This window comes from Channa argus, chromosome 4 (assembly GCF_033026475.1).
Source record: "Channa argus isolate prfri chromosome 4, Channa argus male v1.0, whole genome shotgun sequence".
Taxonomy (NCBI): Eukaryota; Metazoa; Chordata; class Actinopteri; order Anabantiformes; family Channidae; genus Channa; species Channa argus.
In genome coordinates, this window is record NC_090200.1 from 6,269,425 (window position 1) to 6,296,961 (window position 27,537).

Sequence of the window (27,537 nt, forward strand, 5' to 3'; positions counted from 1 at the left end):
TTTCTGAACACTGTCAACGTGAGTCTGAATTTAAGGTGTTGAGCTCTGTTGTGGGCTTTACTAACCACTAATACTAATACTTCTGAACACTGTCAACGTGAGTCTGAATTTAATGTGTTGAGCTCTGTTGTGGGCTTTACTAACCACTAGTACTAATACTTAGCTTGTTAGCTGCTAAATGTTCTGCTACTAGCTAGCCGCTAACTGCGTCCAAGATACTATGCTAAGGTTAGCGTTACCAGGCAGAAATGGAAGTTTTACTCCACTAATATAACAAATTCAGTTCCTTCTGCACACCTGCTTATTGAGTGGGCTATGTGTACTTTTTGTACTTTAGGAAGGAATTTTAGTGCTAATACAGTTGTACATAAGACCAAAAGGTTTTATATTTCTCCTCAAACCTTTTATGTGAGACACACATGTAAAGACCCAGATAGGCCTAAACACTTTATTAGTGGAGTATTCGTACTCTTGTTTTTAAGCAAGTACTTGCATTTCATTATTGATTTTTTTTTTTTTTTTTTTTTTTTTTTTTTTTTTGTGTGTACTCTTCTGGCACCTTTTGTTTATTTGATACAATGAAAGAGAGGAGCCCAGATCATATAGGGGGGCGAGAAAAATACTACTTATTTCCACTGTGGTCTGATGATGAAAGATATTTGTAATGCACCAAAATGTTATGAGATAAAGTAAAACTTAAACGATGACCTAAAATCTCCTACAGTGGAAGTAAGGAGTTCAAATCTATCTGCAAAGAAGGAAGCTAATACAAACAAACGAAAAGAAATCACCACAGAGTTGCCTGTTCTCCGCGTACTTCGAGTAGACTCTAAATTTAGGCCTAAGCCAAACCAGGAAGTCATTATTTGGCATGACGAACGCACGTAGGCGATGGTCAACTGAGATCAGATGAAGGCTGAGAGTTACGGACAAATCAAAGCAAATCAAAAATAAGCGACACGATGGGAGGGTGCAGCTCTGACATTGACAGACAGGGGAAAATGAAGGTGCCGGGGAGTGATTGCTCCACGAGGTAGTGAATCAGAGGGGAGAGTGAGTCTAGCCAGAGGTTAGATGCATGTTTTATAGGATTGGTCTGTATGCACGGCTTTCACCCGCCACTCAAGAGCATATTACAGTTCAGAAGTAATGATCTCACTTCTGTTTCATGTTTGAACCTCCCATGTTTTGTCCTCCACTGTATTATGCCACAAGTGTAGCAATCATAAAATCTAAATATAGGCCATTGTAAAGCAAAGGACAAATAACAAGATGCGTCAGAACCATAGTTTTTTTAATTTTTTTTACTGTGCCAATGCAAGGTCGTGAACATTGGATTTATTTACAGCAGAAGAAACAAGGTTATTAAAAAAATGGTAGAACAGTAGAAAGAAAAAAAGTTCTTTAATTTCCACCAGCTCAGTTGATAATATCTGACTAAAGAAAAAAATCAGATAGCCTAATGTTGTTCTGATAAAGTTAATTAAAGTTGTGATAAAGTCCTCAGTTGTGTTATTGTAGTAAAAACAGCCTTTCTTTTTAATAAGATCCTTCTGAAATGTATATTGATTTATGAATCATAAAGTTGTTATCACGTACCCAGAAGTTTTTTTTTTAAATAAATGCATTTATATAAAAAACCCAAATAAAAATAATTAGGGATCGAAAAAAAATGACATTGTGCTGTATAAAATAACAATAACATAATAGCTTGCAGAGCCAGTAGTAAAACGCTGGCAGTAACCATGCTAGCACATTAGCTTGTTAGTGTTAATGGAATCCTAACTACAGTACACCTGTTTGTCACACGAATCTCAACATATGGTCCCTCTGCTCCCCTTTGTTTTACCTTTGTCACTGCAAGTGACGAAATCCATTTCAGAAGCAAATTTGAAAATTTTGAGGAAAAAAAAACCCCCAAAACTTCTCTACCTTTCCCTTGGCACTAAGGATCAACAACTTCAAAACCAATTTCAGACCATAAACCAAAGTGCAATGTGCAATTCAGATGGTGTTTGTAGCCAGATGCCATTGGATAATCCCTATGGAGGAGCTAGACAGTGTAAGGAACAGGAGAACAAATGAACATAGCGTAAGTGTTTCTGAAGTACAACAAGCTTCTTGTAGCAAAGAATTTGTGCCTTGATATCTTCAACTGTTATTTCTTTGCTTTCAGCGAGAGGAGTCTCAGAGTTGGAGGGCAGTGTTCATCTCAACCAATGCAAACCTTTGCTCCTCTTTGTGACGTTTTGGGATCTGTTCCCTCACGCAATCTACGAAGCCATTTTGGCCGAACACTCCAAACAATTGTCCAAGTCCAGTATTGCAGGGCCAGATGTGAAATGAGCGAATCAAAAGTAATTTGTGAGTGTACAGTGTGGGTGGATTAAAACACGTGAAAAAGGAAAACAATTATAGGAGATTTACCGCTAAGCCACTTGTGTTGTTACAGATGGAGTGGGTGAGGCTAGCGATCATGCCCTTGTTGAGAGCATCCCCTGTTAAGAAGCAGCAAGTCTGTGGTAAAGCTGGTGTGTTGTGTTGTTTGTGTGTTGTTGTCCTTGGGAAGTATAGGAACCCAGAGCTGTGTGGGTGAAAAGCACCACCCATCAAGCTCACTGCAGATCCAAGAGCCTTACAGTCCATTGTTTAATGCACTTTACGTGACTGGTTAATTGGTTATTTATTTTTTAATTTTTTTTTACTGTATTTCAGTTCATGAGCGTGCAATGGAAACAAAGACATTATGACTGGAAAATGGTCATGCTATCAGTTGGTATTTTTTTTGGGTGGGGGAATCATCTCATAACAAGTTTAACATCTTTTCCCAAAGTCCATTATTTGTTATTTCCTTCATAGTGTACTAAGCAAGGTAAGCCGCCTCCAAATATTAACCTCAGTGCCCTCTAGTTACTTTCCACTAAGCACCAATTACATTATTGTAAATGTATACCTATTTATTGTTTCTGTTCTCACACAGGACATATTTAGTTCATAGAGTTGGCCGATTTAAAGTACTTAGTAATTTGATATTCCACAGGGCCTAAGCAGTAGTAGGTAAATGCTTGTCAATTCTAGACGCTTAATGTGAAACTGAAACACTGAGCACCAGTTGATAATCCATGTAGATGGCATTCAAATAAAGATGCACCATTGTTCCTGTATTGAAATCAGGGCTGGTTAGTTGTAGGGGTATGTATAAAATAAGAAATATATCAGACTTTTTATTTCAGTTAAAGTCAGTGACTCAACTCATATCTATGCTTGTACAAGCACCATTTACTGTTTGTATTTTCAAATTGTCTCTGACATCAGGAACAAAACCTGTATTTTAAAATTCTAAACATAATTATATGGATTCAGTAAGTGATTCAAAGGGCTATATAGCTCTGCAGATAAGATCATAATGTTAATGAGCATTGTGAAGAGGGATATGAGAGGACCTTTTGCTCCTTTGCTTCTCTCCATTTATTGTGCGATGTAGATTTGCTGCTTTTTTAGAGCAGGGAGTGAATTATTGACAATAGAAACTCCTCTGCAATCTTTTATGTGTGCCAGCCTGTGTGCTTTGGTGGTTTTGTCCTCGGGTTTCGGGTTGTGCATGTGTTAGTGTGTATGGGCTTGCATTCAGTTGATGTATGGAAAATATCACCTTAAATCAGACCCATTCAGAATCAGAGAACTGCACATCAGCTACTGGACCTTGGGAATGGCATTTACTGTTATTTTGTTTGAGCAGAGACAATGTCTCTTTATCTAGCAGTGTCATTTTAGAAGGTCATCTTTCTTCACAAAGCCTAAACTAATTAAATTTATTGTGTAGACAAACTGTCCCAGGCATCATACAGATGTGTGCAACGGGCCCCAGTTCCAATTTTCTGGTTGAAATTAGCAATTAAGATTTCAGGACAAAGTAAATTTATTCTAACTAAAATAAAGGAGTTCGGTTACACGTTCAGATATTTGGTGCCCAGGTGCTTCGAATATTTGTGTATTAGGATAGTTTTATTAATCCTTTCTTCTAACCTTTCTCCCCTAAGTTGCCACACTTAATCATTGAAGTGGTTTGGTGTGATGGGATTTTTAATATCTCCATTGCATCATCTTTTATGAAAGCTGCTCAAACACTAACATAGTGTAAAATTTCATTCTTGGAAATAATTTATGAAAGTGGAAACTATTGGAAATAATTGCTGCAGACCATGCCGTTGAACAAATAGCCACTCTAGGCTTACTTACAGGTTACTGTATGACCAAAGATAAAGGAGAAGATTATTCGTTATTATCAGCTGGCTTTAAAGCCAATGCTTTACCATTTAGCAAAATACGCTTTTGTGCTGAGAGTTAGATGAGAGGATTGATAACACTTTTGAGTCAGTTTCTAAATATGTCAGTTATCTTAGCTTAGCATGTGCCGTTTCTATGAGAGAATAGAAACACGTATCTCTTCCTTATCTTTTTTGTTTAATTTGCACAAAAGGTTCCAGGAACTTATTGCTACTTGCTTGTGGCCAAAAAAATATAGCCTAAAAGATGAACCATAAAAAACAATCTGTTGTTTTAACACTTTGATCTTTGTCTGAAACAAACAATTAGGGTTTTTTTGGAGTTGTCTGTTGTCATTGGACAGAGCCAGGCTAGCTCTTTCCCTCCATTTGCAGTACTCCTATAATGAACTGTGAGAAATGATTTTGCCTCTTCATCTGATTCAGCTCCTTACTTATAAATATTCATTATAACCAAAACTCAACAGACAAAGGAATCTCTCTTTTTTTGTTGGCTTTGCTTTAAATGTATGTATTGATCTGAAACTCCTACTACTAAGTACCACAGGGCCTCAGTATACTATGGATCTGATTTATTTACTCAGCCCACCCATACTTTTCACTCACAGGATGCCTTGTCATCCCCCTCATTTGAAATTAAACAGCTACTGAAGGAGCAGAGCCTTGGCTCTTTTGCTATGTCTTTAATGTCCCTGCAGTCCATCATCTGCTCACTACTGGCCGCACGGCTTTGAAGTTCATAAACTGTGAAGCAAAGGATGGCTGATCTGATGGTCATTGCAGCCGAGGCAGAAAGGACCCGCTCAATAAAGCCCGAGAGTGAGATGGCTTTTGCAGAACTGCAGGCAGACATTTAAGTAGGGCCGTAAAATCATGCATCCAAACACATTTTACCTCCTGCTCTTTTTCTGTCACTCTGTGTGAATGTGTTTGGGTGTGGTGTGAGGACTCTTCAGGGCTCCTTGATGGTAGCTGAACACTTATGAAAGTAGGCTCCTGCAGCTCACCATTGAGCAATTATTGTGATTTTTATTCCTTTATTGAAACTGGAGGCTGTCTTCCTTTGTGATTTTATCAATCTTTCATGAAGATTTTATACACAAGTGTTTTGATTTTTTTGCCCCTGAGATCATCAGCAGTCATATCACATGTGTGATTACTGATATGGAAGGTGGCCTAAAATGATAAGACAAACGCACAGGTAAATGATGTAAAAAAAAAAAATCTTTATGCCTTTTCTCACATTTAGTCAAAAAATGGAATGAGGGTTACCCGGACGACTCCAGCACTATCCCATATAACATAACTGCTGCATGAATACACCATGAGAGCTTAGAAAATCAGTATTCAGGACTACGCCACAAGCTGTTATGGGGTCGTTGTTCAGACATAATGAATGTGTTAGAGACCAGACTTCATGTAAAGTGAATGTGGGGAAAAAATTAAGTTCACTTGACCTCAATATATTCCCCCCAGCTCCTGGAAATTGCTTTTGCTTTGGTCCTTCCACTTGATATCTTTTTGCCAATCACAAAGAGTCACAAAGATCCGGCGAGTGTCCTCTCTGTCTGTGCACTGTCAGCGCTGCTGTCATAGCTAAGATTGTGCTTAAGAGCATGATGCACATGTGCCAACTCAGCAGCTGTCACCTAAAAGTGAGGAAGGCCAGAGTATGAAAAGAAATCTGTCCTTGCTTGACACTTTTCAAGTTGCAAGAATGGCAGAACACATTGGAGTGTCTATGTGGTCCAGTGGGTAAACAGACTGTCTCTCAAAACCCAGTGGCAGACTCAAGTTGCTGTTTTGGGAAGTGCCCACCCAGCTGAAGTGTTCTTGACCAAGACCCCAAATCCCTGACTGCTACAAGGTTGCTCTGCAAGCACCACAGCTACATACAGATGCCAAATATGAACTCAGCAGTTTTTTCTCCATTTAGGTTTGATAACTTAAAAGAATTGGAATATTTTAAGACCTTTGTTAACTTTACCTGACAAAACATTTATTTATAGTTGTTTAAAAAGGTATTGTTTTGTGAATATTTCTTAAATTAAGGTATCCGTACTTACTACTACCCTCACTGCAGATTTATAGATACGGTCTTCTATTAAGGAAATCTGAAAGTTATTTACATACATTATGTTATGTGTTTTATTGACAGATAAATCAACTTATTAAGTTGAGCCATGATGGATTTTGCTCTGCACCCAGACACCAGTCTTCAACCCTGACAAAAATGGCGGTAAGTACTATGTCTACTCTATGTTCAGAATTGAAACAGCCTCTTAAGACGTGTATGGATTTTATCACACATAATATATTATCTTAGTTCAGTAGTTAGTGAAATAATAAATATGCAGAAAATTGGACAGAACACAATTTTTGTCCATCTGAGTTCAATATTAACTGTTGGTTATTGTTTTTGGGGTTTTTTTTGTTTTTGTCTTTTTGCTCTTTTTCAACTCCTAAGAAAAATATTCACCTCTTCTTGGTTAAATGCTCCACTCTTTACTAGGTAGTTGGGCAGTGACATTGTCTCTCTGCAATTTGGTGCTTGGTAGGAGGGTTTATAGAAATTAGTTTGGTGGTAATTAGCATCATGGTCATCTCTTTCATAGTAAGCAAGTCATTTTGTTAGTGATTTTGAAGGGCAGCTAAGTTCTACAGGACACAGGTTGTTGCAAATCAAATAACATCTAAAAATATTTGCTTTCCAAAGATGATCGGTTTAAATTCTAATCTACAGGTTAATTTAGCTCAATCAGGTTTGGTTAAATCATTATTTAAATAAATGTAATGAATTTAAATATTTAAATGAATTAGACAGGAAAAGGACAAGTTTTTCATCCTGCACCGTGTGTGGAAGCATATTCACCTGCTGCATTAAGAAATGAATATTTTTTTAATGAGTCAAAGCAGCAATAAAAGAGATTTTATGGTGAAGAGCTGTAGTCAGTGTAAAGCTCAATTATAGCTTATTTCAGTGGCACCTATTTAATCCATATTTTAGCCCCAGTGTCTCCTTAAAATGCATAAGTCACCCCTGAATACACAAATAGAACAAACTGGAGACATGAATGACCTGAATGCAAAATATAAATAACATGACCGCAAGGAATCAAAAACCCTCTAACAATCTGGGATCATTGACAATCTCGTAAAACACGGAGCTACCTGGACTTTGAAGCCCAACGCTCTGTTGTTTACAAGACAAGTGGCTTTTACCTGCCAAGTCAGAGCATCTGCTCCTGCTCCATTTTCAAGTGCCGACTGAAGCAGCAGCGAGCTTTGAAGGATGATCGTTTCATTTTCTTCTGCACTGATTGACCAAGTTCCAATGCTTTGATTTTGGATTTCAGTATATTTATAGAGCGAGGTTTAACAAGTACTGCACACAGTTTGATCACATTGCTTTAGAATAAGAAAAACTGAAACCCAAAAGTGCAGACTTGTGCCCAGAAGATCTTACTGTATGTAATCTTAAACCATTTGGTGTTATTTTATTTATTATACTACATCAATCACAACCATCATCCTCATCACCCTCATCCTCTCCTACCCCTGCTCCTTCAATGCCCACATTCTCCACTTCCTTTTATTGTTTCTCCTTATCATGTAAGTTAATCACAGAGTGACATTATCATTTAGTGACAGTGTATTTCCCCTGTAAGAGGCTGCAGTGGCTGGTATGCTCATGCTCATTACCCAGACATATTGTGACAGCGTTAAAAACAAGCTGTTGGGAGGTTGTGGTAGAGTGTGACATCTGATGATCAGCTTGTCCTTCTCATGCAGCATATAACAGATGGGTTAGGGTTGCAAGTGATCCAACTAAATGTTTTAATAGGAAGTACAGGTACTTCTTACACTATTAGGCCAATAATGTATCCAAATGAGCAGCTGTATTGTTGAGGGGGCACATTGCTCTCCACTGATTGCTCAATGGATTTAAGACACAAGAAAAGCAGAAATGGAGGTGATGGAGACTGTATTGACGAAAGAGAGAGAACAGAGCTTGTCTTATTTTATAGCAAAGATAGTGTTAGCCTGGGTGAGGGAGAGCCAACAAACCCCACCGAAACCCTGAACTTTCTAATGGAGTCAGTTGCTGCAGACCCTGAGCAGTGATACAGTGATGAAACCCCCAGCTAGATTTAAAGTGTTTATTGTCATATGCACAGAAAAGCAAAGCATGTTTCCCTGCACAATGAATTCTTACTTTGCCGTCCACACTAAATGTCATACAGTAAAGTAAAAGAAAAATAGAAAGAAAAATTGAAATAAAACAAAATACAAATGAAATAAAAAAATAAGAGCAATAAAGGTAAGGTAGTGCAGTTCTTAATAATTCAATAAAAAGTGAGGTAGTGCAGTTCTGAAAAAATGTGATTCAATGTAAACAGTTATGTCCATGGTTGCAAACTCCTGTCAGCTGTTTAGGAGTCTGATGGCAGAGGGGAAGGAAGAGTTCTTCAGCCTTGAGGTTCTGCATTTCACACTTCTGTACCTCCGTCCTGAGGGTAGAAGTGTGAACAGTCCGTGCTGGGGGTGGGAGGGGTCTTTGAGGATGGAAGCAGCTTTCGTGTAGACTCTGCGGTGGTAGAGAGGGCGGTGGAGTCCTGGTGATCTTCTGTGCAGTCTTCACACCTCTCTGCAGGTGTTTGCGGTCTATGGCAGTAGTGCTGCCGAACCACACAGTGATGCAGTTGGTCAGGACACTCTCGATGACACAGCTGTAGAAGTTGCTGAGGATCTTAGGCAACATGCCAAACTTCCTCAGCCTCCTCAGAAAATACAGCCGCTGTTGGGCCTTCTTGACCAGCTGCGTGACGTGAGGTGTCCAAGTGAGGTCCTCACTGATGTGGACACCCAGGTATTTGAAGTTGCTCACCCTCTCCACTTACAGCTCCCGCATGTACAGTGGCTGATGCGTTCTCCTCTCCTTTCTCATGTCCACTATCATTTCCTTTGTGTTGTCCGTGTTGAGGGTGAGGTTGTTGTCTCAACACCATGACACCAGACTGGCCACCTCCCTCCTGTAGGCTGCCTCGTCACCACCAGCAGTGCGTCCTATCACTACGGTGTCGCCTGCGACTGTGGGTGAGTTTGTGGTGGATGACTGTGTTGAAGCTGTAGTCTATGAAGAGTATCCTTAGGTATGAGTCCTTATTTTCCAGATGAGAGAAGGAGTAGTGGATGGCAGCAGCAATGACATCAGAGGTGGACTTGTTGGGCCGGTAGTTATACTGCAGGGGGTCGATAGTGTCTGGTATGCTGCTCTGAATGTGGGCCAGCACCAGTCTCTCGAAACACTTGATAATGATTGGAGTGAGTGCCACTGGCCTGTAGTCATTCAGGCAGGTAGGTGGGCTCTTCTTGGGCAGGGGGACGATGGTCGTGGTCTTAAAGCACAAAGGAACGGTGCACTGGCTGAGGGAGAGGTTGAAGATGGAGGTGAGAACATCAGCCAGCTCGTTGGCACATGCTCTCAGGGCCCGCTACATGCTACTGTACATATTGAGGAAATCTTAAAGGAATGTGATGCAAAGCATGTAGAATATTTCATGTTTCTTTTATATTCTTTGTTAGTATTATGTACATCCTTATTTCAAAAGCATGTTGTGAAAGGACACTAACCTTAAGACTTACACAGATCAGCCACAACATTGCTGCCATGTGGTAGTTTGAATAATAAAATATAATGTTTTTATAAAAATGTTAAGAACTAATAAATGCGGATGTATCATTATGAATTAACCACCTGTCACCACATAATGTAGTTAAAATAAGCGTCACTTCTACCAATATTTGACCCATATTTTTTCATTAATGACCGTACATGTTTAGCCAAAATTACAGTACTCTGTATTGTTTGAAATACATTGTGTTCTTAGTGGAGTACTGTTACTTTTAGACTTTAAATAAAATTAAGATAATCTCCTTAGTAATTTTTCTTGTGTAAAAAAAAAAAAAAAAAAAAAAAAGTGGTACTTGCACTATTTCTCCAGTATTGAGTTTTTTACTTCTACCACCTCTGCACACAATGTTTTACAGTACATTTAACTGCATGGGGCTGTGTAGCTGCAGATAGCTCAGAGTGGCCATGCTTATCTTTCTCCTCCATGACAACACCACCAGGGCTAATGGTTGTGTCTGATCTGTGTAAATGTAAATATACTCAACTGTATAGATGATAGTAGTTTAAAATGTCCTGCCATCATTTAGGAGACTCTGGTAAATATTTAGAATGTGATAACATAATCAGAATATTGCATGCATATATTCTGCGAAGATAAGAAGTTGTCAGTTTATATATATATATAGAGAGAATAGTAGAATATAGTGTAAAGAAAGACCAGGAATACTGATTATATGTGGCAGTAGTCATTATGATTTAGTAACTTTTTATTATTAGGTATTTTTATGTTTGCAGGCTTGCAACTTTTGTATTGCTGTATTGCGGCTTCCTTTTTTTTAATGGCAACGTATCGTCTAAAAAGTAGCTCTTTTAAGCAGCAAAATACTGTGGGTAAATGTAAAACCCATTGGCAGTGCTCAGAAAGTATTGTACGTTCGTGTCCAAATACCCACATCAACTAACGACAACGGTGACACATCCTTTTTCTCTTGTCTGTATATGAGTGCAAGACACTGATTTGAGAGTCGGAGCAAGGGCGGCTTTTGTGTTCCCACAATCCAACAGCACTTGCTGTCTGGCTTCCTCAAGTGGAGTGAGTAGGGACAGAGGTGGTTAGCTATTGTTGCATAGACAGGTATAGTAATTACATTCTCCACCATTCAATCCCTATCTCTGTACAGCACCGGCATACTCCTCTCAAACTCCATTATACGCTTGCCAATTGGAACAAAAGTCTAACATTCAGTGGTTCTGGCACTCAAAATGAGACACTGACCCCTTCTAGGGTTAGACGTGAAATAGTGTCATGCTCTCAGCTGCAAACTATGACTTTTAATTTATGGTTTCAGAGTGGGGTGTTGTATCAGCCGCTGGATTATCCTCATCTTGCCACGAGTGCACTTGAAGGCCCTCACCCTCACTTTAACTGGTCACTTAATATGTAACTGTTCTTATTTTTAATGGTCCTGAAAGCGTTTGGGTAAAATTTCTCCAGTTATTGTGTAAAAACTTCAATATTTTACAAATGTCCTATAAGAACGAAAAGGTACGTTTGTGATTTACACTTCTAAATATGTTTAAACCAGCCTCTTATATGACCCTGTGTATTGTCAAGCCAATCTATAACCCCAATTCCAAAGAAGGAGGGACCTTGGATAAAAGCAATGATTTCAAATTATATTTGCTCAAAAAAGTTGAAAATGAGGCAACTAAAGGCTGGAAAAGTATTTGCTGCAAATCAAAACAAATGGAGGAGCATTTGACTACTAATTAGGTTAATTCACAACAGGTCAGTAACATGAGTGGGTATAAAAGGAGCATTTCAGAGAGGCAGAGCCTCTGGAACTTAAAGATGGGCAGAGGTTCACCAATCTGTGACAAAGTGCGTCTACAGACAATTGTTAAAAGAAAAGGGAATATTACACAGTAATAAACATCACCCTGTCCCAGCAGTTTTGAGATGTGTTTCTGCCATCAAATACAAAATGAGCTAATATTTTGCAAGAAATTGAAAAATGTCGAAATGAGTTTCAACATGTGATATCTTTGTGTTCTATTGTGAATAAAATATGGGTTGATGAGCTTTGCAAATCATTGCATTCTGCTATCATTTATGTTTTATACATCATCCCAACTTCTTTGGAATTGGGGTTGTACTATGACCTCTTCTGCCTGTACATGCTACATAATCTTCTACTCTGCTGTCGTCGTAATAACCGTGATTGGTGGAAGGCAGCTAACTAAAACGCTGAACGATGTGTTTTAATACCCCAGTCTATTTACAAGTGTGACATTTTAAATTCTTGATGTGTAATGTAAGCCAAACACACTGCCCTGTATTACAAGCTCAAAGACAGTTTGCACACCTGTCATGAGAATAAATATGAGTTGTTTTTTTTATTATGGCTGAAAATGTGACAGAAAAAAAAAAAACTTTAGACTAAGAACACTCCACTCTTGATTGTTTGTCACAGCCTGCTTTTCAGATGCGCTCGAAATTACCCTAAATTGAACTGTTAGGGCTCAGTAGACAATTCCTAATGAATACAAGGGCGACACACATCTCATGCACAGTAGCTTGAGAGTGCACAGATGTTATAGTGGAGCCTGAAGTAGCACACATAGCAAGGCACTTGTCTTGTCTGATGAGAGGACTCATTTGGAACTGCCATTAGTAGACATATGATTTATGGCTCTGTCTGCATCTCCTACAGAAACCCCCACTTTTAGTTCAGCAACACTAGCTCAGAATAGAGAGTCTCTCGCTGCTTCTGTCTTGTTGCTCAATTGTAGCACAGTGAGCTTTAGTGGTTTGGATGGATGGTAAAAAGAAGGCGTCGCATACCACTAAGGATGACTTTTTATCAGGTGATAAGATGGTGAATGGAAATGAAGGTACAGGAGCTAATGTTTTTTGTATTGGGTCATAGCTGTTGGGGCATTCTCTGCAGGCATTTTGTTAATATTCCACCTTTACAGAATGATAATATGAAGAGCAGGTGTAAATTGGAAAAGCGCAAACAAAGGCACAGTTCCTTGCTTTTGTTGAAGCTGTGTTAGATGCTTTCTTAATTTAAGAAGCTAATTAAAGAACTGTTGTGGGATGCACTTTGCTAAGTTGCACAGTACTGGCACAGGAAAGGGGGGATTGAATTTATAGTTGATGATGACACTTATGTACCAAAAAGAACCATTGCCCTCTGACCATCATAAGCAGAAACAATGAGTAACAGACAAATTACATGTCGTGACATGACATCATTTCATCTTGAATACAATCTTATCTGTGACATCCTTTGTGTTGCCAAATTCTGCACAGACAGGCTGTGTTTTTCTATATAATCAGCATCTCAAATCCCCAAACAACAAAGCTGTTATTTTTTATATATTTTTTTAGAACAGCATATTTAAAAAATATGTCAAACCGTAATGGTAGTTGCTTGTCACATCACCTGCTTTTATAACATACGCTGTTACCAATGCAATGTAAGTCTGATGTTTATTTTTATTTTTTCACAAGATTCTGCTTATGATATTTCTGATTTTATGTGTACAGGGGTAACAGGAAGCTTTGGGGTTTCCTTTAATTATAGTATGTTTACATAATAAAAACTAAAATCACAAAAATAGAAAATGACCAGATTTATTTTCAACCCAAGTGCATTTAGTTTTTTTAGAAATATCTTTTGTAGTCTCTCCTCTGCCTCTAGTTTTTCTCCCAATTTTTCTGTTTAGTCCCTGTGTAGGTGGTTTACTGTGTCCCTCCTATAGTTAAATTAAGACAAATATGAACCGAATTCAACTGCAAATGATTTTTGTCCGGCATGATCTGCATACTTATCGTTATTGGAAAGTCATTGTAATGACTATTTATGCCCTTAGGATAGTGTACAGGAAATGATTGTACTTTAAAGATTAGTAAGTCGAGACACAACTCTGGAATGACACCAACAATTAATCTTCATAAAGAGACAGTAAATTGTTCTCCAAAAGATTTAATGTATTTTGTTCTTGTACTTTTTTATTTGTTTTGGTAGTGAGTGTTTCACCACCACCACCGGCAATATATTATAATTTTGCAGTGGTGAGAAGCTTCCTGCCTTACACTATGGGACAACACTGTCCACTTATCCATCATTTTACATGCTGAAAACCGGCTTATGTTGTTGTTTAGTGAGGTAGAACTGTGAGTACCTGGCCAGCCCCAGAATCTGATTGGCCAGCCCAGGTAAAAGGTTGAATCTACCTACTGTAGCATTTTCCGCACATGGTCAACTGACCAAGTCTGATGCTAAAACAAATCACTATCATCACAAATAGATAAAACATAATTATTTTCTACTATTCCTATAGTTATCATTGTATTGTCCTACATTAAGTTTTAAGGAATATTATATATTTTCTGTCACATTAGAATTTAGTAGCAGTTTTAAAACAGTTTCCAAATGTGCTCCCAGCTTTGTATTGGAGGTAAAACTGGTAGATAACATATAATACATAGGTTACGTATTTGGCTTTTCTCTATTAATGCTATTAAGGCTTTCTCTATTAATGTTTATTATTACTAAAAGGGGTTATGAATATGAGTATCAAATGTGCCACCCTATTTTGAGCATATGCTCCAGTACGGTCTTGAGGTGGTTTTTCTTTTCTTGTCAGCCTCCTGAATCAGTTATTGAGTCCAGCTCTAGCAAGCCAGTGTTGTAAACCTAGGATGCACTTGTAAAGCATGCGCTATATCTGACCAAGCTACCGGAAAGCTCAGGGGCACTGCTTTTCAAAAAGCTTCATAGTAAAAAGCTGCCCTCAGGGAGCACGTAAACCAGGTCACCTGTCCCTAATATTTAATGTTTTCTCTGTAATATTTGCTCAAAATGCCAACCTGTTTTGACCAGCTCATAACAGGAAAATAAAAGCTGAGATATGTGTACTTTGAAAAACTAGCTAAAACTAATTCACATTTTATTTTTCTGGATGTCTTTCATAATTTCCTCTCTTCTTCTCTCTAAGTAGAAAGTGTATGCTGATGCTGGCGGGACCGAGGTGTTACTCGCTGCTGGGGTGCTTTGCCATGCCGCATCTGTCCCCCTGTCAAATATACAGGCCCATCAATCAAAAAGCTGTGAGCAGGTGAGTGTGAGGTACAATGAACAACCATTAATCACTCTAAGACACGGACACAAGTGAGGTGTGCAGAGTGGAGGGTGTTTAAGTCCTGTGATTGTGCTTGTGTGTGAGGTAACCCATGATGGGAATGTTTCATACCATGGTTTATCTCTTTAGCCTATGTTTTATTTTATTTTTATTGGTTCAACTGTGTAAAAATTAAGGGTGCTGCCACCACAAGCCTGATGCCCAGCTGCTTGTCTAATCCTGTGTCATCACAGCATCAAAGCTTCACAGTGTGACAGAAAGCAAATGCATGTATTATTGACTTAGTATAGTTTTGGTTATGATGATTTTTGAAAAATAGAGTAAGTGTAGCCTATTATTATGGTCCCATGCAAAGGATTTGTATGGATAACTAATTTGTTTACTCAATCCAGCTGCTATCTCATAACTGTGATGACATGGCAGGCAGGATTCTGGGGTCCACATGTATGATGGAGACTAGAGTGACAGGGACGTCAGGATAGCACATTTTTGGCAGTAAGTTGATTTGGTTTAACCATTTATGAGTAATTTCTCTAGATCATATTTTTAATAGCCAGCAGTGTTTGGCTGTCATTTACTGTAACACAAGCCCCTAAAACTTTAAATGGAAATTAACTGTGGTGGAAGCTTTGACTTCATCACCATCTGTGTTTGCACATACTGGGGGGTTTAAACTGCTTTTCTCTCAACCCTGTGGTATTTCTGTCCTCACACTGCTAATGGCATTGTCAGGACCACGTGCAGAGTCACAAGATAAATCTGCTGATTAACAGGGTCGACTTCAGCTACAATGAATGACATACATTTCTTGTGGACTCTGTATTTTGCGCTTATTTTTTCTGTGAAATACAGGATATTTTTTCTTCTTGAATCCTCCAAAGATTCTTCAAAGTAATGTGAGAGGAGAAAGTCACACATTGCATCCCCATGGATATATGCTGTGTGTGTGATTAATAGATATTGCTTAATTTTAAAAGTAAAACATTTAGAAATCATAGACTTTTATGACCTCGCTGTTATTTTAATTTTTGTTGTCCTAACAATTTGATCAAGAGACCCAAAACAAATCAGGCATTGGTCAATGTGAGCAAACCACAAACACTGTTTCTGTCTCAGGTTTAGTTCTGTCAGAAAAGCCACGGAGCCACATTTTATTCTGTTGGTATGATTCAGCTCTTGGGGTTGTTTCCTGCTGCGGGAGTTCAACATAACAGCATGAAATCTATAGCAAAATGTTAACTGACACTGTGGTAGCATTATAATAATCCACCAGTGGGAATTAACGTAGACAACACAGCCCTTCAGGGTGCATTCAAATGAAGCACAGCTGATGTAGGTGGAACATAGAGGTTTTTGTAGGTAAATGTAGCTGTGAGCAGACTTCTGTAGTAATGTGAGTTTGAGAGAGACTAGAGAGCTAGGACATGTGTGGTAGGATTAGTTTACAGTGACATGACATGTTAGCCAGACAGTGGTATCAGAAACAGTTAAAATATCAAACTGCCTTCTAGAAGTTCTTTCATTCTCCCCAGATTTACTGTACACACACCATTTGAGCTATGTACTGCACTTTTGACCTCCTCTCATGGAGCACAGAAGAGCCTTTGATGGCCAAAAGAAAAAGTTTGCTTACTTAAAAACAAAGTGAAGCTGAGCTTTGCTGGAATAAATGCAGATGCTCAGTCTCCCCTCACTGAGCTGAGGAGAGAGAAAAAGAGCTGAGCAGTAAATAGAGATGGATAGACGTATTTGACTGCTTTATTTCTGTTGTTATTTCTGCTCTTGTTGTTTTGTGATATTGTGGCATTTGAAGACAAAGAGTGGAGCGCGCGCACACACACAAACACAAACACACAGACACACACAAAAACAGTATCTCACTGACAATGTGGAATTTTAAAAAGGCAACTTTTTTCTCACAAAGTTGAATTGCTCACAGATTTGCTGCTGCACTGTGCAACAGTACTTAACTTTTTGACAGTAACAATATTTTAATGAGAGATTAACTGCCACACAGAATTTGCTCGGACTCTATTTCAACATTTAAAGAACATAAAACATTTAATATTATGTTAGAAATGCTAAAATGTTTTTTATTTGATATTCTGAAAAACGTTAAGAACTCTGCTCGCTCCCTAAATTGGCAGACGTAAAGAATTCATTTATTTAAGCAGTTACATATGCACTTTAGCAGTTAAATCTGCTTTGTATGTTTCTACCTAAGTCATGAACTGATGCCTACAAGTACAGTTTTAAAAAAGGACCAGGTCTTGAATTAAATTGTTGCTTTGCTATTTTCCTTCACTTAGACTGCTGTATGTATGGAATGTAAAGCATGGTCGTGCAGTAATTTGGTATGCGGGGAGGTCAGTCCTACCTGAGAATATTTTATCTTTAATAAAATAGACACCATCCAAGTTGGGCATCTTTCTAGTTGTAAAACAAAAAGAGTGAAGACAGACTCTGTAGCATCAAATAAGTGCAGAAATATAAATGTCAGTATTGTTAACATTTTAACTGTTACTGATGCCCTTTGCAATCTGTAAACATAATTGTGTGACTACATGTGTCAACTTGACCATTGGGGTGACTTTTTAAAGATGTAATGGTACACAATGGCCGATTAGCTGCGCTGATTGAAACAGTAAATTGCTGATAAAGGACATATTCATAATAGTAAAATGTCTTCTGCTGTGTAACTTGGAGCTCTTGATTTGTATGGCAAGAAAAATTGTGAGAGCAAAAAGAGAGAGATGGGGAGGGAGCATAAGGAATAGTCATTGAATAGAAGTGAAAATAGAGTGAAATGCAATTAATTTAGTTTATCAGTGATGTATAACTTTTATCAGGGCCCATCAGGTTTAGAAAAGGCCCTGTTATCTGCTTTTATGACGTTTGTATGTGTTATTCAGATGCACATTTGTGGCCTCTTTGAATGTCCAGCTGCTAAGTATTTGAATTATGTTCTTTTAGAGGATCTAACTACGCTGAGATCCCAGCTGGAGCTGCGTGTATTTTTCCCATCAACCATGTGTCCCCTATTCAGAAAGCCAGTGTCAATATTTTTGTTTAGCCAAGCAATTTGAAGCCAATGTTCAACCGGCAAAACTTGCAAAGGAACATCATGGTTTAGAGCACAATGGCTTTAGACACAGGCAGAAAATGCTCTTAGAGCTTGGTACTTGTGGGAAAAGTAAGTAGGAGGTTTAGGCTTGAGTTGTATCTTGTGCCATTCAAGACTTAGAAATAAGCAGTTGTTTTTATTGCGGCAGAGTAACAAAGAGACACAGATAATTCAGTGTCCATACAGTATGAGCCCGTATGAAGCTGTTTCATATAATAAAAATTCCTAAAACCAGACTTTATGTAAGATTTGTAACACTTTTACCCTCATTGTCTTGAGCAAGAAAGTTTTTGTGTTTAACAACCTTTGATTTTTGGCTCTAGTCTTTCCAGTACTGAGGCACGTCACACTAGTATAAGAGGGAGTACGGGCAGGGTGAAAAGGCATAGGAAGTGAAATGTGCTAGTGCTTGTTTGAACACCCATCCTGGTAATTGAGACGTGGAATGAAAACAGTGGTGTCAGCCCTGCAAAATCCTCAACCTATAACCATTTTCATAGTGGATTCTTTCAGAAAGGTCGTAATGAGGTTGCACCATGTAGTTTCAGCCTGAGTGGGACTCGTATCAGTGGCCTTTTTATTATAAATAAATGCAGCTGCAATTTAAAGTCTCCCCACATTCAAGTTCTGTAGTGCAGCAAAATTAGTATGGAGAGTAGTTTCTACTTAGACTTTCCAGGATGTGGCCCTGATTACATCTGGTTTATAAAATGTTATTGTTCATCAGTATAAATATAAAAACGTTAAAAAAATAAATTATAACTGAAATGTCAGTTGTTTCCTCCGTTTATCAGTTAGTTGTGTAGCAACTTCTGTAGTAGCTTCAGCTTTAGTTTTTTATATTTTTTGTTTGTGGGGGTTGAAGACTTCTAGGGATGTTTCCATAAAGTGACTCAGACATACTGTACTTTGGTTTAATAAACCAAAAATCTCAAGTACTGTTCTGTTTTTGTTATTACCAATGGTTTAAGAATTGTGTGGTTTAACCTCCAGATGTTTGTAAGATTAAGGAACCATCTCTGATTTGATTTTAACAAACAAGATTTTGGCCTGATGAAACCAGAATAATATACAATGACAAAAAACTAACCTTCGTGTGCACCACTCTTGATCTACTCAGATATTATTTACCTGTGAGACTATGGATGCTGTTTGTAACACAACAACTCAAAACTTGTGTTCAAGTGTCTTATTCAGAGCTGTCATCACGGAAATGTTAAGGCACAAGAGTCTTTGCATGAGTAAGTGGTATTAATCATGAAATCTGATCAATCAGTTAGTGGGCTGGAGATTAATAGGATTTAAAAAAGAAAACCAACGATCTCAAGCACTTTCAAAGTTTTGATTCACCAAGGGAAGAATAGATGTTCTTTCATTATTATAGTCCCGATGAATGGTTATAGATGTTACTCAAGGATGTTTTTTTACAAGTTTAAAACTAGACAACATCAGAAATGAAAGCCTTCATCTGAGGTAGTTTCATCAGTGTCGAAATCAAGGTCTGTTCACATAATATGCAGCAGTTTTTTGAAAAACTGTGAAGAGCAGAGGTGTATTTCTTTTGAATGGATTGACCTTCATTTCCTGTAACAGAACATATATTTTACTCATTTAAAATTGTCTCTCTGTTTACACACAGCAAATATGTGTGTGTGAGTGTGTGAGTGTGTGTGTGTGTGTGTGTGTGTGTGTATATATATATATATATATATATATATATATATATATATATATATATATATATATATATATAATTTTTTTTTTTTCATTCCCTCCCCCACTTTGGAGGGAAACTGGTATGTCTTAACTATACAGGGCTGTAAATCTGCTAAACATCAACCCACGCTTTATTACTATGAACATGTTTGCATGCTGACATTATCATTTAGCTCAAAGCAAAGGATCATTTAGGTTTAGAGTCTTTTCAGCCTGTGTCTTTTTAGTCTATCCGGGCATGTAATACTGTATTTATTTATTAAATGATCAGTTACTTACATGTCAGACAGAAAATGAGCAGTGGACATAACTGCAAAGTCCCTCCATACATCTGTTTGCCATTTTGGAGAAGACAAATAACAAGATCATTTCATTGTTTGTTTAACATGCTTGGTCTTTTCCTGTCATTACACTTAATTAAAACATTGCCTGTATTACCTTTTAAATTGCTTGGGACCTAACACTGCTTGCAACATTTACTCATTAATATTTTGCCCTGAACCTAAGACAGTGCAGACTGTTGCAGTCAGTGCAAGTTGATATTTAAGGCTGACTTGCACTGCAACTTAAACCCCATAAACTTAAAGCTGCATGAACATGATCATGAACATCACTTTGTTGCAACAATACTTGCTTGAAAATATTTTATTGGACTGTTTACTTGAACTAACAATAAGTTTCACTGTAGAAATCAGTGAATTTAGCGATCCTATGGTGAGTTACTAACGCAAACTACCGAATATTTCTGCCTTTCAACTCTCCTACTGCATAATCGAACTTGCACCATCTGATTTTCATCACCATACTTGCAGTTAGAAGTCTGTGGAAAAACCCCTGAATATTAGAAAGGCTGGAACCCATTTAGTAAGCTTCTCCACGCCCAACCTACCTGCCCTCATTGATGTAGCAATTTCACACAAAAATACAATAATAACACACGACCCAGGCCATCCACTCCACTGTCACTTCACAAAGGTCCCCTCTGGCAAATGATGCAGAAGGTTCGGGTGGTAAAGAGCCTATTTCTGCTGAAGCTTTGCACTGCCTGAGCGATACAAATTCTTAAGAGTGCCTTTATAACGGAAGATTTAATGGAGAGTTTTCCCATTTTAGCAGCATCACAGTGGATGGAGCTAAAATCTTTAACACACTTTAGGATATTCCCATTTTAAAAGGTGTACACAAAGGCATGTAAAATGATTTACCAGCAAACTCAACTCAACACAGAGAATGCATAAATTCCATTTTTTGGCATAAGAAAACCAAACCAAATATTTATGTGAACATAAATAGCATTTGAGATATACAAATGTTTACACACAAATTGAAACGACCATTTACCAAACATTATCTGTACTGCAGTTTCTGTACAGACAAATTCTCTCAGTATAGCAAAAGTAGTCTTTGTAAGGAAAAGAATACATTATTCATGTCCCTACATGCAGATAACCTCACTACTGTGTGTCTTTAGGTAAAGGCTGCAACCATTTATTACTTTGAAATGTATTGTTTAGTATATAAATGTTACAAACCACTATAAACCTAAAGAGATTGAAATGTTACGGTGAATGTAAGGTTACCTCATTTGAGAAACCATTGTATGAAAAGCAAAGTAACAAAATATTTGCCTGTTATGTAACTTTAAGATTAATTTTTTTTTGTTTCTTTTGACCTACTAATATATAAATAACTAATTATTTAATAATCCATGCGAGAGTGCTATTCTTCTGAGATATCTTGTCATATCTCAGCAAAAAAAAAAACAGTTTAAAACACAGTAACATGTTGGTTTTAAAAGCATATTCTTGTTATAAAGATAAATTATGGTTGATTTTTGTGTCTTCTCTATTTTTACAAAATCTTCAAGGCCTGCATAGACATTCATTTTCTCTGCTGTTGTGTCTCTTGCATGGTGAAATTCACAGCAACATTATATCACGGTTTGTGCTGACACTTGTTAGCAAATACACGATGAAAACCACCTACTGGTTCTACCTGTTTCATTCTTTTTGCTCCCAACTAATTGTTCTCTTGCTTGGACAGCATGCGCCCAGTGTTGCAAACTCAAATAAGGAAGCTTTTAATGTCCAAAATGCCTTTCACAGCTGGAATGACTGTAGCGTGTTCATCCGAGGCTCCCCAGGGGCCAAACAAACTTATCTAAACCCAACATTCCCTCCACAGCCGTACAGTATTGTGATGATTGTGGATGGTGGAAAGTGAACTAGTTTGTCACAGCTGGATACAACCGTACGGAGAACACAGAAGGAATTAAAAGATGCCACCTATAATTGAAAGCTGAAAATCAGAAAGGAAATTGTTTTTGAGGACTGGTATTGCATTGAAATGATTAGCTACTGCAAATAACGAAAATAGTCAAAGCCTAAAAAAAGCTATAGTAAACAGTGTTGGATATGCAGTGAGCTAATATTACCAATAACACATTATAAAGATTAGGTGCATTATAGCCTTAGTTTGTTGGATTTAATGTGTGAATTCTGTGCTAACATGATTTGATTGAGGTTGAATGCAGAACTTAATTTGGCCTCCTCACTTTCCGTTTCCAAGGGTCCACATTGATGTTAGTTTAATGACCATCAGCAGGGGATCACTCATTTGGAAAAGGAAATTCTGACTTTGGTCACCAGTACCACATAAATTGTGTTTATATAACACTGACACAACTTTACAATCAGATTGATTTGCTCCTATTATATAATTATATGCATTATAATGCATAAATCCTGCAATTTAACCCAGTGGATCTAGCATTGCAGTCATGCACCAATGACCTTTTGCACTTACCCAACTGTTTTGCAATGGTCCTATGTCACATAAAACATTAATTATTGTATTTATTGCAATGCATTGCAGCATTGTGGATGCAGTGCAGTTTCAGAACACCTCATGGTCTACACTAAAGATTTGAAATATACTGGCTACCCTGTAGTCCAAAATATATACAACCACAACCAAACACACTCACAAATACAGTATATAACCCCATGTTGATTGGCAGGCTTGATACATGGGCTACTAACAATGCACAGCATCCAACCCTAAACAACTAAATTATTAATACAACTTCATGCAGGTCTAGGGTCGTATACCTTAAGTTTGAAACCTTATTTTCAGCACTTATTAGATGAAGCACTGCACATCTCTTTGTCTCGCCGTTTCTCTATTGATTTAACATGTGGAAGTGTAAAGATAAAAGTAAATGGGGGTAAAATGTGAAAAAGAGCCCCAACATGAATGGAACTGTAGAAGATGTGGCAATGGGGTACTTTTTATACCCACTGGGCTAGTGTTTGCTCCTCATTGCAGGAAGAGAAGCTGTCACTACTGAAATGAAATCTTCCATAGAAAATGCAGCACAGCTACTAATCACGTAAACATGAACTGTACATAAGGTCCACAGATATTAAATCACCGTTTACTTTAGATTATTTTTAGCAACATTTTAGCCCCAGGCTTTTGATGTAATGTTTGTGCTTTATATTTGTAAATAATTCAGATCATTTTGTAGAGATTTTTGTTCTTTGACCTTTAAGAGTGTTTCCCTGTTGATAAGAATAAAACTATTTAAATCTACTTTGTGAATACTTTTTACCATCTTGCCTGGAATGAGTCCTCACAAAATGTGTGGTGCTATGTACATATAATGTAAATGTATGAAAGAAAAGATGGAAGGCAGTTCAGAAAATATGTTTACACAAGGTATCATATACAATTGTTAAATATTAAGGTTTTCAAAGTCTTTCATAGGAATTCTATGCTGCAAAACAACATTAACTTCATAATCTTGATGTGTGTAGTTTTTTTATGCTGGTAATGTGTTGCTTGATGAATTACCAACTGGGCAGCAGTTTGAGCCTTTAAGTGTAGAAATGCATACTTGCAAACAGTAATGCAGATGTATTGTTCTGTATTATTGCATTGAGTCACATCCTGTCCTGTGCTGTTGTTGCAGTTTGAGCTGGAATTGTGAGGGTAGCAATTCTGCAGTAAGAACAGACACTTTTAATATACACCAAGCTGAGAAAAAAAACATGCTGTTGTCCTGAGGTTGAACTTTCAAGGTCTGCTCCAAATCAGTTTATTCTAATTTCACACTGTCATTCTAAGTTGGAAGAAGGAGCCATCAAACACAGCAAGGCTAATGTGTTGTTTCTTCTCTAATGGCTGACTGCTTTGCTCCGATCTGGCCGCCTTTTGAAGTTGTGCTTCCCTTGAGTTGATATGTGTGACTAACAACCAACAGCGGGTTGCCACTGAGGAACAGCAATATGGTTAAAAGTAATAGAGGTGTTATCTCACTAATGCACTTCATACTTTACAACCGTTGAAAGGAGGAGGGGGCTGGATGGTGTGGAGGACAACAACTGATGCCTGTTAGCTGCATTTCAGATGCTAGTGTTATTTTATGAAGCTGCAGCTTGCCCAGCAGTCACTGTTTACTGAGGAGAAATAAATTGCACAACAGCAGTGCCATGTCTAATGAAAATAAATCATAAATGATGACTTGGGAGCCAAACTGAATTATATGGAGCAGCATCAATCCCAGCCTTTTGTGGGGTCGCAGGTTCTTGAACTCAGATCCTCTAGATTTAAAGTAGCTAATAAGTTTCTGGTTTCAATTCTGCAGAGAAATATGATGTAAATCAAAAATGACTCAGGGGGAAATGGTAGTACCAGAGCAAACATGGAAAGTTATTAGAAATGCCGCGTGGAATATTTTGGATGGCATTATGTAAATACTCATCTGGAGAAAATACTTAACGAAATTTTGTTCCTCTCTTCTCTCTGGACTCCACATTGCTTACAGCCAAGACAAGAACAAAAACTCCTTGGTAAATATTGTAAGTTTTAAGCCTCCTAATACCCGCTGATGAGCTGATCTGAAATTTTAAACATATATAATTCTGGAAAAACATGCAAAATATGTCACTAATTGTATGAAGTATATATAAAGTCTGAATTGTTTCATGATCATATTTATCAATATATTGATGAACCACATAAACAAACATTTGCTGCATGATTTCTTCAACCTTTGAGCAAAATCATAATGTTTTCCTTCGATTAAACAAATTGCTTGTATTGCCTAAACCTAACATACACAGTAAAAAGGAAACAAATTTGAAAAATTCTAACTGTAAAAATAAAATCTCAGTGTCCATGATGAATTACTTGTGGCTTGATCTTTAGGTTATGGCTCTCTTTTCCCTTTTTCTAGATGGCTATGTGCTAGATCAGAGATAAAACCCTCAAAATAAAATATGTATGTTCAATGACTATAGAGACGAGACTGCTGTTGTAGGTACTGTTCTTGGTAATAGAAATTTTATTAGCAAATTCAAAAAATGAAAAACAATCATTAAAAATAACCCTTGGGGTTCGGGCCTGTGAATGAGAAATGTTGTTGACACAAGTTGATCCTCTGGCAAAGCTTGGCACTTCAAATACATTTTAGATAATTCTTAATGACTTTTAAATCACTAGTTATTCAAATAAACCCCTTTTCATCCCCATTCAACCCTTTTTTACTTCCTGATTGGCTTCTTCTCTCAGCCCTCCATCTCGGTATGGTTGAAGGTGGGAGGGGGGGAAGTGGCTGGAGGATTACATCCCAGCCTGAGTACATATGTTGACTATGATTAATGACTGAGAGAGAGGTTCAAACAGTGATTACTCACCAGCTGGCATGCCTCCACTTTAACATCAACCCCTCTTTACCTGTGTCTGGGGGAGACATCTCCTGTACTGTCGTAATCTGTAAAGAGCTGAAAGGAGACAAAGTGAGATGGTACAGTAGGTTTAAGAAAGGGAAAAGCAATCAAGGCCTTTGTTGCCTTCTTTGCAAAGTGAGCATTGCAGCTGACCATCAGCTAAACCCCTCGTTCAAACAGCAGGGTTTATTTCTAACTTATACAAATACACAAAACTTTTTAGCTATTATAAAATATAAAGAATGTAAGGATTGATTGGTTAAACTGTGTGTTTATCCGCTCTAACGTGTTATCATAGAATTTCTGAGTAACTACTATGCTGCCTTGTAGCTAAGCCAATGAGAACATCATTGCCTAACTACAAAAAAGATTAGAAACAGAATATGGAAGTAGAATATTAGCAAAATTATTTGTATGTGTACAGGGATTTGTGCATCCGTACTTAGACTTGTATGTTTCAATCTGTGTGTGTGTACTCAGACCGGTTCATCTCACAGTGCGCTCACACTTAGTGAAGAACCCTGAAGCTCTGAGGTGGGTCAGCAAAGCCAATGCTAAACGGTTGTGCTGAGCGCAGAGCCGCCGCCACAGTCCCTCAGGTGAGTCTCACCTTTACCTGTCTTTGATTTGGCCGTGGTGTTTGGCTCTTGACTTTCTCTTGCTCAGCCAAACAGTGTTTCTAGTGTTTCTGTACTGTTAGCTACAGCAGATAAAGGTCAACAGCTACAGCTAGTGTAGCTAACAGCGAACAAACAGCAGAAGCTAACTTTACTCCTAAAAGTGCTGTTCAATAGCAACTGCAATTATGATTGAACAAACCTTTCAGAGGACAGAGGACACGGTCTTGGAGAACTACTAGCAGAAGTCCAGTTTCCACTGAACAGCACTTTGGGATAACCCTGACTTGGATGTCTCCCCTGGAGAATCCCCACAGACTGGCAACTTTACTGGTTTTTGTGACCAGTGACCAGATCTGTGTTTAGTCAACCTGCTTATTGCAGCTTTTATGGCCATTAACTCATCACTGAGTCTTTGCAAACATGTCGCTGAGTACAATTAATCTTACATCCAAAATGCTGTAATCAAAATTTCATATTTCAACATCAAGTTTATCACAACACTGACATTTGTCTTCCAGAGAAAACTGTCACTCAGAGCTCACTACCTGAAAAATATTAACAACATGTGACTTTATGACTCAGATATTTCCTTTTATTTTGCATAAACCAAGTTAACATTATAATGAAAGGAGGGACACATGGTTACTGTGTTGATTGTACCACATTAGTTTCTCATTTTATATTTAGAGTTAGTTTTTTTGAGTGAATACATTTGCTTATTATTTTACATACACACAAATATTATTTACAGTTACAGATTTGTGTATAGACGCACAAGTCTAAGTACGCGCAAATACACACAAATCTCTATACACATACAAATAAATTTGCTACTATTCCCCTTCCATACAGAATAACAACACTAGCTCTCTACTCTGAGTAAGTCAGAGCTGGAGGGTAGCAGAATTTAGACTAACATTAGCAGCTCAGTTCTTGTTTAGTATGGGACGTTTACCCTCATCCTGAAATCTCCAACTCTTGTAATGTGATCAATGAAAAATACACAGTTTGAAATATGAATGTAAGCTAAGCAGAACAACAGCAAGATAAAATTTTGCTATAATATTGATGTTTCATACCAGGACCAGAAACCAGGACTGCAGCTTTACATTGCATTTCAAGAGCAATGCAGTTTTTGCAAGTACATGCCAGTTGCTAACTGGTGAGAATGGCCCAACTTTAGTGTTGGTCTTTTAGCATAATAGTTTGTTTAGCGATCAAGTAGACATTTAAGACATCACAATATCGTTTTAAAACCTCTTAGTATTTC